This window comes from Dipodomys spectabilis, unplaced genomic scaffold (genome assembly GCF_019054845.1).
Source record: "Dipodomys spectabilis isolate Male_0828 unplaced genomic scaffold, ASM1905484v1 ptg000093l, whole genome shotgun sequence".
Classification (NCBI taxonomy): Eukaryota; Metazoa; Chordata; class Mammalia; order Rodentia; family Heteromyidae; genus Dipodomys; species Dipodomys spectabilis.
In genome coordinates this window covers 307,797-315,713 of record NW_024870770.1, presented here as the reverse complement: position 1 = coordinate 315,713, position 7,917 = coordinate 307,797, and positions in this window count along the sequence as shown.

The following is a 7,917-nucleotide window of genomic DNA, read 5'->3' as shown; positions in this document are numbered from 1 at the left end:
CAATAGATACAGTTTCCAATGGGATGTTATGTATTTAAAAGTCAACAGAAAAAAGAGCTACATTCTGTTAGAAGATAAACCTGTGACCTATGAACTATCTATAATAATTAATAACAGAAGAGTAAACATTTGTTCATCAGAGTAAGCTTTTCTTTCTTTCTTTCTTTCATTCTTTCTTTCTTTCTTTTTTGTCGGTCGTGGGGCTTGAACTCTGGGCTTGAGCACTATCTTTTCACTCTTCAGCTCAAGGCAAGTGCTCTACCGCTTGAGCCACAGCACCATTTCTGTTTTTCTAGTTGTTAATTGGAGATAAGAGTCTCAAAGGCTTTGAGTCGGAGGTCTATGATCCATTTCGAGTTGATTCTGGTGCAGGATGATATATAAGGATATAGCTTTAGTTTTCTACAAGTTAACCAATTTTGCCAGCACCATTTACAGAAGAAGCTGTCTCTCTTCCATTCTATTTTTTAGCTACCTTATCAAAGATTAGATGGTTATAGGTCTATAGGTTCATTTCTGGGTTTTCAATTTTATTCCATTGATCCTGAGGTCTGTTCTTATGCCAGTACCAAGCTGTTTTGATTACTATGGCTTTATAGTAGAGTTTGAAATTTGGTATTGATACTCCTCCAGCAGTCTTTTATTGTTCCATATGAATTTTTGGATTGCCTCTTCTATTTCCTTGAAGAATGAGGTTGGAATTTTGATTGGTAGCGCATTAAATTTGTAGATATCCTTGGGAAGTATTGCCATTTTCACGATGTTAATCTTTCCAAACCAGGAGCATGGGAGTTGTTCCCATTTTCTAAGTTCTGTTTTGATTTCCTTTTTCAAGTTTTTAAAGTTTTCATCATAGAGGTCCTTCACTTATTTGGTTAAGTTAATTCCTAGGTATTTTATTTTTTGTGGGGCTATTACAAATGGAGTTGCTTTCCTAATTTCATCCACACTTTTATAATTGTTGGCATACAGAAAAGCCATTGATTTTTGTGGGTTAATTTTATACCCTGCTACTTTGCCAAAGTTTTGAAACACCTTGTGTAATTTGGGAGTAGAGTCTATGGGATTCTTTCAATACAAGATCATGTCAAATGCAAAGAGGGAGAGTTTTATTTCTTCTTTCCCTATGTGGATCACATTTATGTCTCTGTCTTGTCTTATTGCTCTAGCAAGGCATTCTAATACTAGGCTGAAGAGAAGTGGAGATAGCGGACATCCTTTTCTTGTTCCTGAGTTAAGAGGAAATGGATTTAGTTTTTCACCATTAAGTATAATGCTGGCTGTAGGTTTGTCATATACAGCCGTTATTGTATTGAGGAATGTTCCATGGATTCCTAATTTTTCCAAAACTTTCATCATAAAGGGGTGTTGGATCTTGTCGAATGCTTTTTCTGCATCTATTGAGATAACCATGTGGTTCTTATTCTTGCTCCTGTTGATGTGATGAATAATATTAATTGATTTGCGTATATTGAACCAGCTTTGCATCCCTGAAATGAATCCTGTTTGATCGTGGTGTATGATTTTTTGGATGAATTGTTGAACTCTATTGGCCAAAATTTTGTTGAGAAGTTTTGCATCAATGTTCATCAAAGAAATGTGTCCATAGTTCTCTTTCTTTGATGAGTTCCTTCTTGGTTTTGAGATGAGGGCTATGATGGCTTCATAGAATGTGTTCGGTAGTGAACTTTCTCTTTCAATTTCATTGAAGGTTTGGAGGAGTATTGGTGTGAGCTCTGCTTTGAAGGCCTTGTAGAATTCCACTGTAAAACCATCTGCTCCTGGACTTTTGTTAGCTGGGAGGTCTCTCATTGCTGTTTCTATTTCAATGCTTGATATGGGCCTGTTAAGATGGTTTAACTCTTTCAAGTAGCAGTAGTTCTAAAGCTGCCCACGGGGTTGTGTACACTGTGACATGCCCTTTAACTGCTTGTTACCTTAAACTATTTTTTTTTTGGAATAATGTGAGTCTGTTCCTTCAGTTATTTTGTGTGTGTATGTATTATTTGAAAGTTATTACAGAGTATAAAAATGTAGATTTGGGTCTAACCTGGGAAGAACAGAGAATTATTCCTTAAGTTTAAAGGGATTTGACTCATCTTTTCTGGAGAAAGTATGTGTTGCTGTTACTAAACAAACATGTGCTCAATAAATGTTTAATTTTTGCAACAACAAAAAAAAAAGATGGTTTAACTCATCTTGGTTTATTTTGCCATGTCAATATTTGCTAGGAAAAGGTCCATTTCTGCCAAGTTCTCAAACTTATTAGCATAAAGTTTTGAGAAGTATTCCCTTAAAATACTCTAAATCTTGGTTGTTTCTGTGGTGATGTTTCCATTCTCATCTCTGAGTTTATTTATTTTGGTGTGTTCTCTTCCTTTTCTGATAAGATTTGCTAAGGGTCTGTCAATTTTGTTAATTTTTTCAGAGAACCAACTCTTTGTTTTGTTGATTCTTTCTGTAGTTGTTTTGGATTCTAATTCATTTAATTCTGATTTAATTTTAATTATTTCGTTCCCTCTACTTCATTGGGGTTTATCTTGTTGCTCCTTTTCAAGGAGGTTCAGATGTCTCATTAAATTGTTGGTTTCACATCTCTCCAATTTGTTGATGTAGGAACTCACAGCTATAAACTTGCCTCTGAGTACTGCCTTTAATATGTCCCAGAGGAGCTGGTAATTTGTGTGCTCATTTTTTTTTAATAGCATGAACATTTGAATTTCCTTTCTAATCTCTTCTATGACCCACTCGTGATTCAGCAGTGTGTTGCTCAGCCTCAATGTGTTATCGGACTATCTTAGGTGGCTTTTGGTGTTGAGTTCTAATTTTATTCCCTTCTGGTCTGAGAGAAAGAAAGGTATACAAGGTATAACTTCAATGTTTCTGAATATGGACAAGTTTGCTTTGTGGCCGAAAATGTGGTCTATTTCAGAAAATGTTCCATGTGCTGCTGAGAAAAATGAGTATTCTGATGCTTTTGGGGGAAATATTCGGTAGATGTCTGTTAAATCTAGTTGATCTATGCAGTTGTTTAGATATGCGGTTTCTCTGTTGAGTTTTTGCCGAGTTGATCTATCTAGTGGGGAGAGTGGTGTGTTAAAATCCCCAGCAATTAATGTCTTTGGATCCATGTGGGATTTGAGGGAAAGTAGTGTTTCTTGGATAAATTTCGGTGCTCCTTTGTTTGGCGAATAGATATTTAGATTTGTAATATCCTCCTGATGGAGAGATCCCTTAGTTTTTATGTAGCAACCTTCTTTATCTCTTCTCACGAATTTTAATTTGAAGTCTATTTTATCTGATATTAGGATTGCAACTCTGGCGTGTTTATGGTGGCTGTTTGCTTGGTAGATTTTGTTCCAGCCTTTAACATTGAGAATGTGTTTGTTTTTACAGGCAAGATGTGACTCTTGAAGGCAGCAGATAGAAAGATCTTCTTTTTTAAACCAACTAGATATTCTATGTCGTTAATTGGAGAGTTAAGTCTGTTAATGTTAAGAGATAGGACTGAGAGTTATTTGGGAGTTCCTGTCATGTTATCCACCTTCTTGGGTGCTGCGAAAACTGGGTCCTTCCTATGGTTCTTGGATTCTCAGTTTGGGTGTAGTTTCTTGGCCTTTATTGTGGTCTTGCTGGTTTTCTATGTGTAGGACGTCTTTAAGAATCTTTTGTAGGGCTGGTTTGTTGGAGATGTATTGTTTCAATTTTTCTTTGCTATGGAAGGTTTTTATTTGGCTTTCAGTTATGAAGGAGAGTTTAGATGGGTACAGTATTCTTGCTTGATAGCTATTTGTTTTTAGGGCATGGCATGCATCATTCCAGGCTCTTCTTGCTTTGATTGTCTCTGCTGAGAAATCTGAGGTGATTCTAATTGGTTTCCCTTTATAGGTGATTAATCTTTTCTCCTTGACAGCTTTAAGGATCTTTTCCTAGTTCGGAATTCATCCAATGTGGATTATAATGTTATGGTGGGATGTCCTATTCTGATCTGGTCTATTTGGAGTTCTAAAAGCTTCTTATATTTGAATAGGCCTATCATTTTGCAAGTTTGGGAAGTTCTCTGCTAGGATCCTGTTAAACAAATTTCCTATACCATTAACTTCTGTTTCTAGGTGCTCCTCTACACCCATTATCCTTATTTCAGGCCTTCTGATGGTGTCTTTCAAGTGTTGGATAGATCTCTCATATTTCTTGGATTTGTCTTGGATGTTTGTATGTTCTTTCTTTATAATGTCTAGGCTGTCTTCAGTCCTTGAGATTCGTTCTTCTGCATGGTCTAACCTTCTGTTGAGATCTTCTACTTTCAGGATGGAATAGGAGAAACCCTAGGTCTCCTTGGAGCAGGACGAAATTTTCTTAATAGAGACCCGGAAATACAACAAATAAAAGAAAGCTTGGACAAATGGGATTGCATGGAGTTGCAGAGCTTCTGCATGGCAAAGGACATAGCTAGCAAGATCAATAGAAAGCCCAAGAATTGGGAGAAAATCTTCACTAGAAATACAGCAGACAGGGGTCTCATATCTAAAATACACTTAGAACTCAAAAAATTAAATCCCCCAACAACTAATCCTCAATGAAACAACTGCCCAATAAATAAGTGGGCTAAAGACTTAAAGAGGAACTTCTCTGAAGAAGAAAGAAGGATGACCAATAGACACATGAAGAAATGCTCAACCTCCCTAGCCATAAAAGAAATGCAAATTAAAACAACATTGAGATACCACCTCACCCCAGTTAGAATGGCAAAAATCAAAAACTCTAATAATAACAGATGCTGGAGGGGATGTGGACAGAAGGGAACCTTACTTCATTGTTGGTGGGAGAGTAAACTTGATCAACCACTTTGGAAAGTAGTATGGAGGTTCCTCAAAAGACTCCACATAGAGCTCCCCTATGACCCCTCAGTCCCACTTTGGGTATCTACCCAAATCTTTACAAATAAGAGCACACTAAAGCTTCCAGCATAATTATGTTTACTGCAGCATTATTTACCATAGCTAAGATCTGGAACCAACCCAGATGCCCCTCAGTAGATGAAAGGATCAAGAAAATTTGGTATATATAGACAATGGAATTCTATGCCTCCATCAGAAAGAATGACATTGCCCAATTTGTTAGGAAATGGAAAGACTTGGAAAAAATTATATTAAGTGAAGTAAGCCAAGCCCAAAGAAACATAGGTCCCATGATTTCCCTTATTTGCAATATCTAATATATGTATGAGTCAAGCAGAAAAGGTCAGATAAGGTGATGTTAGGAAAATGAACCCTAAGATATGTATTTTAAATGTTTTTTTCTTTCATACATTTGTTTCTAATGTAATTATAAGATTATTTCTTTGTTGCTTTGTATGTCCCTCCCCCACAGTATAACCCCTGTTTCACTGTATTTGATGTCGGTATAATTTGTGGAGGAGAAGGGGAAAAACAAGTAGTTTACATAAGGATACAGGTGGACCTGTTGCAACAATGAGAAGTACAAGTTGTCATGTCGAAAACGAACTTTACAACTTGTGGGAGAGAGGTTTTGGTTGGGGGGGAGGATGGGAAGGGATGGGAATGGTAAACAAAGCAGGAGGCTACAATGCTTGATAAGAAATATGCTCACTATCTTGCCCATCTTATTGTGACCTCTCTGTACAGTATTTTCACAATAAAAAAATAAAAATTAGAAAAATAAAAGAGTCTCACAGGCTTTTCTCCCCGAGCTGGCTTTGAACCGTGATCCTCAGATCTCAGCATCCTCAGTACTAGGATTACAGGCATGAGCCACCGGCGCCCGGTTTAAGCTAGTATTTCTTTGACAATCAATGCTAAGGTTTTATGCCATAAAGTCATCCTAGCCCAACAGTTTCCAACTTGTAAGGTACACCATAAATTTCCCTAAATTTACATCATGACCAGCTTATCACTATTGTGAAAAAATACTGCACTTCTGCTATGATGCTCTCCCAAATTTGCAAAGAACAGTACACTAAATATTACTGCATCATCACCCCCCAGTGGTATTCTTGAGATCAGAACATTTGCAAATATTATTTTTTTATTTTTATTTTACATTTACTTTATTATATGTTATTTGTTGGGTCTTCATCCATCCCACGAAAGATGGACGTGGTCCCATGCAACATAAGTGTGCCACTAGCCCATTCCCCAGCCTCCCTTAATCCGGGAAACAATCAGACACAGCGGGGAGTCAAGTGAAAGTAACTTGTTTATTAACACACAGCAAGCACTTTTCAAAAGCAAAAAGACCGGGTGGCCTGGGGAAGAAAAGGAACCAACCAATTACTGTAAAGGTCACACCTTATCATGCACCTAAGCTTCCATGAGCTGTTTATGCCCTAAACGTAAACAAATCGGGCTCTGCCCACTCAACTCTGAGCACAATCTTTGCTGCCCATGTGTCCCACAGATTCCCCCTTTTTTGTTTTAATGACATGCCCACCTCCCAGTTAGTTATCCTTTTCCCTCCTCTGTAAAGGTTATTTTAACAGGATTACATTGGTAAGAATAGCATTGACCGTACAGGGGGTTCCAGGCAGGTCTGGGGGGCGAGATTCGCCAGACAAGGATAGGGAGGGTCCTTGTGCAGGATTCCAGAGCCTGTCCCAGTTACCTCACAGCCGCACCTAGCACAGTAATAAACATCAGCCCCACTACAGGTAGAAATATCTGAAGCAGCTCGATTACTTCTGGGACATATATAAATGTCCTTATCTTGTAAGGTTGTACTGTTCACAACATGAGAGCAGCTTGGGTATTGGGAGTTCCACACATGCTGCACGGTGAATCCTAGTGGGTCCCCACATTCAGGACGTTCTACTATCGTCCAGAAAAACAAGGAAATTTAAAACAAACTCTGCAGACATAGCAAAGCAATCCCAGGCACCTGGTGTCTTTTAAGTAAGCCAGTTCCTTGTATGTGCCTTTAAGCGAGCACAGGGTTCAAAATGACCTTTGAGCTTTACTGTCAGCTCCCAACACCTCATCTTTGTTTAAAGAAGTGAACCAGCCTGTCTTAGGTTGGGTGGATTTGCTTGTCTGCCTTGCCTATCATTGAGAACTTCTTCAGAGAGAAGCTGAATGCTTGTCTTAGGTTGGTCAGACTGACACCCCCTCTTACCTGTCTCTTGCTGTGGTTCCTCTCGGGGGAAATTCATTCACTTGGAGTTTGATCTTATGAACTAGCTGGCTAAACTCATACGAGATTTGCACTGCACGGATAATGCAAAGAAGGCATAGAAAAACCATCAGCAAAAGCATTACTAGGCCAAGCAATATCATTAGCAGTCCTTTAACATTAGTCAGGGATGGGATAGCAGTCTTTGCCACTTCAAAGTCCAGACGTGGGGCTTGTTCTAATCCTGCTATTTGCCTGTGGGGTTGAAAAAGATCTAAAGAAAAATTATTATGATTAACATTCTGTATTAGTGCCATAGCAGCTGCTGCTGCAGAGGCAGCTAATGAAATAAAGGCCTAAATCATACCAAGTTTTAGACATGTTTACAGGAAGCATATGGATTCAAGTAATGCCACTATACAAGCAATTTAGTAAAAGAACAATGAGAGCAAGTAACATTAAAATAATTAGCTAAACACATGCTTCGGCCACCATAGCCACTTTTCTTTCCTTGTTGGTTTGTTTATCCTTGGGCATCCTGTATAGAGAAAATGGGTAAAAACTTAAGGATCCTGGCAGGGATCCAAATGGAATGTGTAGGGCTAGATCTCTGGCAGGAGGTAAGTGTGAATGATGCCTAGAAGGAACAAACACTGGGAGAATAGGCTTAAGCAGGTCTCCTTTATTCTTCCTCAAGGTGGCGGCGAGTGGGGTAGGTGGGAGAAGGGGGGAAGTTTTGTAGCCCCTGCTTTCCCAACCTCCTGAGTCCTTTCCTTCCCTGCCAATCACTTC